The sequence below is a fragment of the Emys orbicularis genome, chromosome 2 (genome assembly GCF_028017835.1).
Source record: "Emys orbicularis isolate rEmyOrb1 chromosome 2, rEmyOrb1.hap1, whole genome shotgun sequence".
NCBI classification, from domain to species: Eukaryota; Metazoa; Chordata; order Testudines; family Emydidae; genus Emys; species Emys orbicularis.
This window is the reverse complement of record NC_088684.1, coordinates 280,669,836-280,680,358: the sequence shown is the minus strand read 5'-3', so window position 1 is coordinate 280,680,358 and position 10,523 is coordinate 280,669,836.

Sequence of the window (10,523 nt, the reverse complement as noted above, 5' to 3'; positions counted from 1 at the left end):
AAGAATGATTAAAGGTCTTGAGAACATGACCTATGAAGGAAGGCTGAAAGAATTGGGTTTGTTTAGTTTGGAAAAAGAGAAGACTGAGAGGGGACATGATAGCAGTTTTCAGGTATCTAAAAGGGTGTCATAAGGAGGAGGGAGAAAACTTGTTCACCTTAGCCTCTAAGGATAGAACAAGAAGCAATGGGCTTAAACTGCAGCAAGGGAGGTCTAGGTTGGACATTAGGAAAAAGTTCCTAACTGTCAGGGTGGTTAAACACTGGAATAAATTGCCTAGGGAGGTTGTGGAATCTCCATCTCTGGAGATATTTAAGAGTAGGTTAGATAAATGTCTATCAGAGATGGTCTAGACAGTATTTGGTCCTGCCATGCGGGCAGGGGACTGGACTCGATGACCTCTCGAGGTCCCTTCCAGTCCTAGAATCTATGAATCTATGCTTGCTATATAGTCAGCAAGCTAATTTTTTTTAGTGTGAGTTAATATTGATAAGAATCTTTTCTAATAATTTGAACTTAAATCTATAAAAACCATGTATATACAGGACTAAACTCTGGCTTGAGATGTACATGCACATTTCCATTGTCATCAATACACAGGCAAACATGATATAAAATTTAAAACTGTCTTTCATTTGTGCTATAACACTGAAACTCATGTGAAACGGATGCTTTCATCCTCAATTGTTTGTCAGCTTCAGAGCCGCAGTGAGAATGGTTTGTCACGGGTTTGACATTTGAGAGGCTACAAAAATAGAATACTCAATAATAATGGGGGATTTCAACCATCCCCATATTGACTGGGAACATGTCACCTCAGGATGGGACGCAGAGATAACATTTCTGGACATCATTAATGACTGCTTCTTGGAGCCGCTAGACCTGAAACCCACAAGAGGAGAGGTAATTCTTGATTTAGTCCTAACTGGCCCACAGCATCTGGTCCAAGAGATGAATACAAAACTACACAAAAATAAGGAAGCTAGTTATACAGAAAAGAATTAGATAAATTCATGAGCCTCTGACTGCCAGAAGCTGGGACTGGACAAGAGGGGATGGATCACTCAAAATTGCCCCTGGTCTGTTCATTCCCTCTGAAGCATCTGGCACCAGCCACTGTTGGAAGACAGGATACTGGGTTAGATGGACCATTGGTCTGAGTCAATATGGTCATTCTTATGTTCTTATGACAGTTTTGTTTTTTTTTAAGTATGATACAAAATTACTTGTGATATCTCAAAGAACAAGGAGTACTCTTAATATAACAATGTATAGTTGGGGGGAAATGTTTTTATAAGCACATCTAATATTACAAATCTGAGCAGAATCACCCTTAGCCGTTTTGGGTGGGCCTATAAAATAATTCTTGCTCCCATTCCCCCCTTCCCAAGTGTAACAGAATGTATCATGCTACTGTGCACAAGGTTGGTTTGTGGACTTTAGGGCGGACTAGGGAGTTGATTTTTATGTTATGACTTAAGTGCCCTATGTAAGATGCAGAGGCCTTGAAAGTCATAATACATTTAAAATGAATTCTGTCCCTGTTTTGAGTACAGAGGAAGAGAGGAGTATAATTAAGGTTTTCAGAGTTCTCCTAATGCTGTGGTTGAGAACTGAGGTGCAATGCATCTAAATTAACTTGTCACAGTATTTGAGGCCATCATTTATAAATTCCCCCCAACAAAGACTGATTTTGCTCCCTTTTTCTAACAATACTACTACTACTAATACAATTTTGAATTTCTGTATATTCTTTAAGTTTCTCAGTGATAATTCTCAGTGGAGGGAGATGTCTAATTTTTCATACAATCATCTCTTTTTCCAGGTATGTTAAGATGGATTCAGAGACTTTGCGGATGGACCAATTAATATCCACAAAACAATACAGAGTGGAGGATTGGTTTTAAGTTTAGCTGCCATTTATATAGGCCACAAAAATAAAATGAAAACTTAGAAGCAACAAAACTGATTTATCGAGAAAAGAACTAATTTCATTCCATTTGTGCATGTAACTTACTATGTGATCCAGATGATACTAACATCTCTGCTTATTGTGAAATTCTGTGTATGTAAATCCAGAGAAACTCAATTAAAGATGGTGGAGTTACAGAATACATTGTAGTGTGGGGTGGATGTGATTTGGGATGACCTGCATAACTCATTCACAGCTTTGCCTCTTGTGAGTCATGTGAACATGCTGAACTCATGCTGATAAAACCTTTATATCACATTCGGTCTCTTGCATCCGTTTTTTTTTTCTGTCAGAGATTTCCTTATCATCCAGGCTACTTTCTTTGTTCTTCTCACAGTAAAGGAATGGGCGACAGCCACCCCACTCACATTGCTGGTGCTACAACTAGAGTCAAAGAGTTCTGACAAGATGTTTGTGATGGCCAGATTCTGCTCTCATTTACACAGGTGTAAATAGGCAGTAACTCGATCATCTTCAATGCAGTTTCTCTAGATTTCATAGATTCTAAGGCCAGAAGGGACCATGATGATCATGTGATCTGACCTCCTATTAACGTAACTAAGAGTAAAATTGTTCCTCTAAAATAGCCACAATGACAGATTCACTACTCCTCTTCCCTCACCTCCCTCCCAAATATTGATGGTGCAGTGACACTTACTGGGTGCTTGAAAGACTTTACTTCTTGCCTTTCATTTTTCTTGCTTCCCCTGCAGTATGTCAGGAAATTAAAATGTGACACACTAGCAATGTTGCCTATGCATACATAGATGAATATGCATGCACACACATGCACACCTATTTGTCCTCCTTCAGAATATTAAGTGCACAACTGTCCTCTTCTGGACAGAATGTCAGAGCTGCTCAAATCTGTCACCCCCTAGTGGCTGAAGCCTACAGTGGATATCTGAACTTACACTATTGTACTACACCAACGAGAATGTTTCATGTTACCACAAATTATTTATAGCGGAGCAGAACAGGATTTCCATTGTTGTGGGGGTTTCTCCTCTACCTCAAAGATTTTAAACCAAGAACATCTCAGCATTATTACAAAATATTTACAGTAGTATATTATAGTATTGTATCTGGTTAAAATATACCACAAGCAAAATCAATAAATGTAACTTGACTTAGGAGCTGTATTTTAGCTTAATTAATTAGACTGAGATCTAAAACTAACTGCCTTTTTATTATGTTGTAAGCAGAACACATTATGCACTAGCATATTGGGCACTTAGCCACTAATTATCTGCTATCTCTCAATGCAAAAATTTGAATTATTGATTTGGTAACTAAAGTAAGCCTCGTTTAATGATCTCAAGTTCATAGTATTAACCAAGAGAGCGAGTCCCAGAAAGCAGTTCTCACTTCCAAGATTTCAATTATTTTACACTTTTACAAAACATATATGGGCAACAGATGTAATGAAAAAATGTAGGGGCCTGATTCTCAGTTCCTCCATCCTTGCAATTAAGAAAGAAACAGAGGGATGTAGGGGGAAGTTGGCTTTAAATCACCTTTTTTTCTCCCTAATGTCTTCAGAGTAGAATCCAATGTATTGAATTTAACCTATAAAACCCTCAGTGGTTTAGGACCAGGTTAGCTGAGAGATCAGCCCTCTCCTTGTGATATACTGCCGCAGTTGAGACCAGCAGAAGCACTTGGGCAGGAGCTCGCCCATATAAGCAAGAACGAGTTATTGGCAGGGAGTCATCTGTGAGGGTGCATCAGTTTTGGAATTCCCTCCCCCCTCCAGTCTGCCAGAGCCTGGATGGATTTCTTTGCCTTAGGAGCATGTTGCAATGCCCATCTTCCCCCCCCTCCCCGCCTTTGTTAAGGTTGTTGAAGAGGGCGTGGGTCAAGGTGGACATATTTATGGGCAGTCCTTGGTTTATGTGGTAATTTTTAAAGTAGGGGCAGAGCTATTAGATGTATTTGAAAAATGTAAAAAAAAATAAATTAATAATTATTCTGGGGAGGTTCGAAACCTCAGGGCCCAAGGACTTGTCTAATTTGGTACTGGATTCTCAAGAGTTCTGAATGGAAGAAATTGTAACATTTGCCAGAATGTACCACTGCGGTAATAATCTTCCTTCTGGGTGTCAAACGTATTTGCAATTTGCCTCATGGCCCATGTAGGTGATTACAGTGTGAAGGTAGGATATATCTGCTTTAATGTATCCTTGAACTCTCTTACATTTTCACTCATCTTGCTATAGCCTTATCTTCAATTACACTCCTTTTCATGGGCCCCAAGCTGCTATGTGCTATAAGACCTGTCTGACCCCGTTGTATCCAAAATGTCAGTGAATTAAATCAAATTTTTATATTTTCAACCTCAACAGTTATCTCACGATGCACATAACAAATAGATAATGAGATTTGCAATTTATTAGGCACTCTGGTGCTTATCAATGTTTAACGATTAGGCTAAACCACTTTGCTGCTCACAGTTGTAATTATATATTTTTTCTCTGCAGCTGCAGAGCTGTCAATAGATTTAACTCATTCTAAATTTGTGGTAAAGTATATTTCTTAGTGCTTCTTGTCCACGTACTTAGAGAATTGGATTCATTTCTACTCTTTCCTCCAAAAGGGAAGGGAAATTTCAATGTCCACATTTTCCCTACAATATAAGATTTTGCCTCCCACATAGCATGATCATTTTCCTAACCTTTGTCCCTGATTCAGGAAAACACTGCATGTTTTTAACTTTAAACATCTACTTAACCCCTGTTGACTTCATTGGGACTTAAGCACATGCTTAAAGTTAAACACAGTGCTGTCCTGAATAAAGATGCTTTGCCGAATCGGGGCCTTAGAAAAACTGATCCATTTATTTCTATTTGCAGCATATGCATCTGTCCCAAGAGTTCTACCCATGATTTATATTGTGCCATACAAACAAAGCTCACAAAATTAAATTATAACAATCCCAACTTGGATCAATACCTGTGTAAATAGGTCAGATTAATCACGGAATACAAAAATATCCATCTTTCCTAGAAAAAGACCAGCCTCCACATGCCTCTCGAATACTGTGAAAAGTGTGCCTGGCACCTGATGGTCAAACATATTGTAGATATCCAGCCTAGTCCCTGCTAGGGTGACCAGACAGCAAATGTGAAAAATCGGGACTGGGGTTGGGGGTAATAGGAGCCCATATAAGAAAAAGACCCCAAAATCGGGACTGTCCCTATAAAATCGGGACATCTGGTCACCCTAGTCTCTGCAAATCTGATTGGATAAAGGATATAAGCAATGTAGTCTTTTCACCACAAGCCTACAATTCCGCTAAAGGAAACAAAAATTAATTCACACAAATATAGCAGGTTGAGATCTTCAAAGCAGTCGAGGGGATTTACACATCTAGATCAGCTGATGAAAAGAGCCATACAAAAACTAGGTATTAAATATTATTATATAAATACAAGAGTCCCTATATTAATTTTTAAAGAATAGTCTATTATTGATTTTAATGGAAGACATGTGTCCAAATCCCCTATTCTGTTTGAAAATCTCAACCTCATTATTTTATTGATATTCACGGAGAACACCTACCTTGCATTTCCATAAAACAAAACAAGACACATTGATGGTTAAGGTTGGTTCACATACATAACCAAAGCCTTAATACTAAACCTGACCTGCATAAAACAGTTCAGCTTTGTATGTATCAATAACTGTCTGTGAGATGCACCTTAGCCATCTTTTTGTGATTCTCCACAACCCATTATGCTCTTGTAATACTGTTGCCATTAAGCCATTATTATAATGCAGTGTTTGTGGGGCATGCCACCAGAGGGTGCTAAGGACTATCCGGGAGCACAGATAAATGTATTTATTGTTCTCCAGTTTCAGCTTTCATTTAAAAAAAATAAGTCTCTAGCTGTTACGATTGCAAAGAAAACCTTCAAAACGGTGAAGCGAGCATAACCGATACAGAGGTATCTGCTTGAGTTTGCAAAGCTCCTGAAACAATACTGCCCCATTCATTCCAGCAGGTGCTAACTGAGATACCCATAAAGTCAACAGTGTTAGGCCTTGGCTACACTTGCAGCTGTACAGCGCTGTGAGGTAAACCTGTCTTCGTACAGCTGAATAGGGAAAAGCGCTGCAGTCTGTCCACACTGACAGCTGCCAGCGCAGTGGCGTGGCCACACTTGCAACATTTGCAGCTGTGTTGGGAGCGGTGCATCATGGGCACCTATCCCAGCATTCATGTGGCTGCAACATGCTTTTCAAAACGGGGTGGGGTGGGGTGGAGTGTGACAGGGAGTGTGGGGGGGGAGAGAGAGTGCTTTTTGGAGCGTGTCAGCACTCTATTTTGCAAGTTCCGAACTCCCGGCCCCCTGCTCATTCATTCACTCACTCAAAGCAAACAGCAAAATGTTTGCTTTTTCTCTGTTGTACGAGCTTTGAAACCGGCACTTCCGCATTCCTGCAGCCGGTCACACCAATGGAGAGGATTGGCCACTTGACAAGGTGATTAGTACAGCGCTGCAAGCGTTTACACTCACACCCGTGAGTCGTAGCCACTCCGCTGTATCTCTTATGCTTCTCGGGGAGGTGGAGTACCTGCAGCGGTGTACCCAGGGAGATACAGCGCTGTAAGTGCCCTGCCAGTGTGGATGGGGAGTGAGTTACAGCGCTGGGGGAGGCTTTACAGCGCTGTAACTCGCAAGTGTAGCCAAGGCCTTAGCTATTTCACCGCTCATCAAAACATAGAAGAAAGGAAAGGAATATCTCAGAATATCCCAGCAATGCCAGTGTAATGGTTCACTTCATGGGTCACAAAGAGGTGTCAGGGGATCACAACCACCCTGCCCTTCCCAGATTGCTAAATGGGACATGTTCCTGGCTAGACCCCAGCTCCCTGGGGGTTTGGGTATGTGTGTGTGGGGGTGTCCTGGCATGAAAAAGGTTAAGAAAAACTGGTTTACTTGAAGACATTTCCTGTTAAATTCCAACCTGTTTGCGAGCAGAGAACAGGATTGTTCATGACCTCAGAGGAGGCAGATGTCTGTTTTCAAACCGTTATGCAACCTCCTCAACAGCAGTCAGACTAAGAATTTAGGACTTTTTGTAAACACTGCATTGGGAGTTCCACTTCACAGCCAATGACAGGATACATCCCCAAATTATGCAAAACTGTTCCACAGAATCATAGAATCGTAGGATTGGAAGGGACTTTGAGAGGTCATCTAGTCCAATCCCCTGCACTCATGGAAGGACTAAGTATTATCTAGACCGGGGTCGGCAACCTTTCAGAAGTGGTGTGCTGAGTCTTCATTTATTCACTCTAATTTAAGGTTTCGCATGCCAGTAATACATTTTAACGTTTTTAGAAGGTCTCTTTCTATAAGTCTATAATATATAACTAAACTATTGTTGTACGTAAAGTAAATAAGGTTTTTAAAATGTTTAAGAAGCTTCATTTAAAATTAAATTAAAATGCAGAGCCCCCCGGACCGGTGGCCAGGACCCGGGCAGTGTGAGTGCCGCTGAAAATCAGCTCACGTGCCGCCTTCGGCACGCGTGCGATAGGTTGCCTACCCCTTATCTAGACCATCCCTGTTTGTCTAACCTGCTCTTAAAAATCTCCAAGGATGGAGATTCCACAACTTCCCTAGGCAATTTATTCCAGTGCTTAACCACCCTGGCAGTTAGGAAGTTTTTCCTAATGTCTAACCTAAACTGCTCTTGCTGCAGTTTAAGCCCATTGCTTCTTGTCCTATCCTTAGAGGTGAAGGAGAACAATTTTTCTCCCTCCTCCAGGTAACAACCTTTTATGTACTTGAAAAGTGTTATCATGTTCTCTCTCAGTCTTCTCTTTTCCAGACTAAAAAACCCCATTTTTTTCAAATTTCCCTCATAGGTCATGTTTTCTAGATCTTTAATCATTTCTGTTGCTCTTCTCTGGACTTTCTCCAATTTGTCCATATCTTTCTTGAATAGTGGCGCCCAGTACTGGACACATACTCCAGTTGAGGTCTAATCAGCACAGAGTACCGCGGAAGAATTACCGGTACTTTTCGTGTCTTGCTTACAACACTTCTGCTAATACATCCCAGGATGACGTTTGCTTTTTTTGCAACAGTGTTACACGGTTGACTCATATTTAGCTTGTGATCCACTATGACCCCCAGATCTCTTTCTGCAGTACCCCTTCCTAGGGGATCATTTTCCATTTTGTATGTGTGCAGCTGATTGTGTCTTCCTAAGTGGAGTACTTTGCATTTGTCCTTATTGAATTTCATCCTATTTACTTCAGACCATTTCTCCAGTTTGTCTAGATCATTTTGAATTTTAATCCTATCCTCCAAAGCATTTGCAACCCTTCCCAGCTTGGTATCATTCTAAAACTTTATAAATGTACTTTCTATGCCTTTATCTAAATCATTGATGAAGATATTGAACAGAACCGGACCCAAAACTGATCCCTGTGGGACCCCACTCATTATGCCCTTCCAGCTTGATTGTAAATCACTGATAACTACTCTCTGGGAACAGTTTTCCAAGCAGTTATGCACCCACCCACCTTATAGTAGCTCCATCTAGGTTGCATTTCCCTAGTTTGTTTATGAGAAGGTAATGTGAGACAGTATCAAAAGCCTTGCTAAAGTCAAGATGTACACATCTACCACTTCCCTCCTATGTACAAGTCTTGTTACACCCTGACAAGGAAAGCTATTCGGTTGATTTGACACAATTTATTCTTGACAAATCCATGCTGTTATTTATCACCTTATCTTCTAGATGTTTGCAAATTGATTGCTTATTTGCTCCATTATCTTTTCAGGTACTGAAGATAAACTGACTGGTCTGTAATTCCATGGGTTGTCCTTATTTCCCTTTTTATAGATGGGCACTATATTTGCCCTTTTCCAGTCCTCTGGAATCTCTCCCATCTTCCATGAGCTTTCAGAGATAATCGCTAAGGGCTCAGATATCTCCTCTGTCAGCTCCTTGAGTATTCTAGGATGTATTTCATCTGGCTCTGGTGAATTGAAGACAACTAACTTGTCTAAGTAATTTTTAACTTGTTCTTTCCCTATTTTAGCTTCTGATCCTACCTCATTTTCAGTGTCATTCACTATGTTAGTCATCCAGTCACTGATAACCTTTTTGGTGAAAACTGAAACAAAAAAAGTCATTTAGCACGTCTGCCATTTCCACATTTTCTGTTATTGTCTCCCCCTCCCCCCCCCCCGGCCACCATTGAGTAGCGGGCCTCCCTGTCCTTGGTCTTCCTCTTGCTTCTAATGTATTTGTAGAACATTTTCTTGTTATCTTTTATGCCTATAGCTAATTTAATCTCATTTTGTGCCTTGGCCATTCTAATTTTGTACCTACATGCTTGTGTTATTTGTTTATATTCATCCTTTGTAATTTGACCTAGTTTCCACTTTTGGTTGGACTCTTTTTTTGAGTTTCAGATAATTGAAAATCTGGTTAAGCCAGTATGGTCTCTTGCCATACTACTTATTTTTCCTATGCAGTGGGATAGTTTGCTTATGTGCCCTTAATAATGTCTCTTTGAAAAACTGCCAACTCTCTTGAACTGTTTTTCTCCTTAGACTTGCTTCCCATGGGATCTTGCCTGTCAACTCCCTGAGTTTGCTAAAGTCTGCCTTCTTGAAATCCATTATCTTATTCTGCTGTTTTACCTCCTACCATTTCTTAAAATTATTAACTCTACCATTTCATGATCACTTTCACCTAAACTGCCTTCCACTTTCAAATTCTCAACCAGTTCCTCCCTATTTGTCAAAATCAAATCTAGAACAGCTTCTCCCCTAGTAGCTTTCTCCACTTTCTGAAATAAAAAATGGTCTTCAATACATTCCAAGAACTTGTGGGATAATCTATGCCCTGCTGTGTTATTTTCCCAACAGATGTCTAGGTAGTTGAAGTCCCCCATCACCACCAAGTCCTGTGCTTTGGATGATTTTGTTAGTTGTTAATCCTCATCCTCTTCTTCCTGGTTAGGCTGTCTGTAGTAGACCCCTAACATGACATCACCCTTGTTTTTTCCCCCTTTTATCCTTACCCAGAGACTTTCAACAAGTCTGTCTCCTGTTTCCATCTCAACTTCAGTCCAAATGTACACATTTTTAATATATAAGACAACATCTCCTCCCCTTTTTTCCCTGCCTGTCCTTCCTGAGCAAGCTTTACCCTTCTACACCAATATTCCAGTCATCCATATTATCCCACCAAGTCTCTGTGATGCCAACTATGTCATAGTTGTGCTTATTCACTAGCATTTCAAGTTCTTCCTGCTTATTCCCCATACTTCTCGCATTAGTATACAGATATCTAAGATACTGATTTGATTTCCCCCGTATGTTCTCTCTTGTCTCCCCCTTATGCCTGCTAAATGACCAATGCTCCCTCCAGATTCCAACCCTTCTCCCAAGTCTCCATGTTTTTGACTTACCTGTGGGCTTTTGTAATCTGCCTCCATCGAACCACACATGCACTTGTCTAATCTCCCAGAGATCTGTGCCTGGAGAAAGACCTCCTCATACACAGCCCCCCGCCTTCC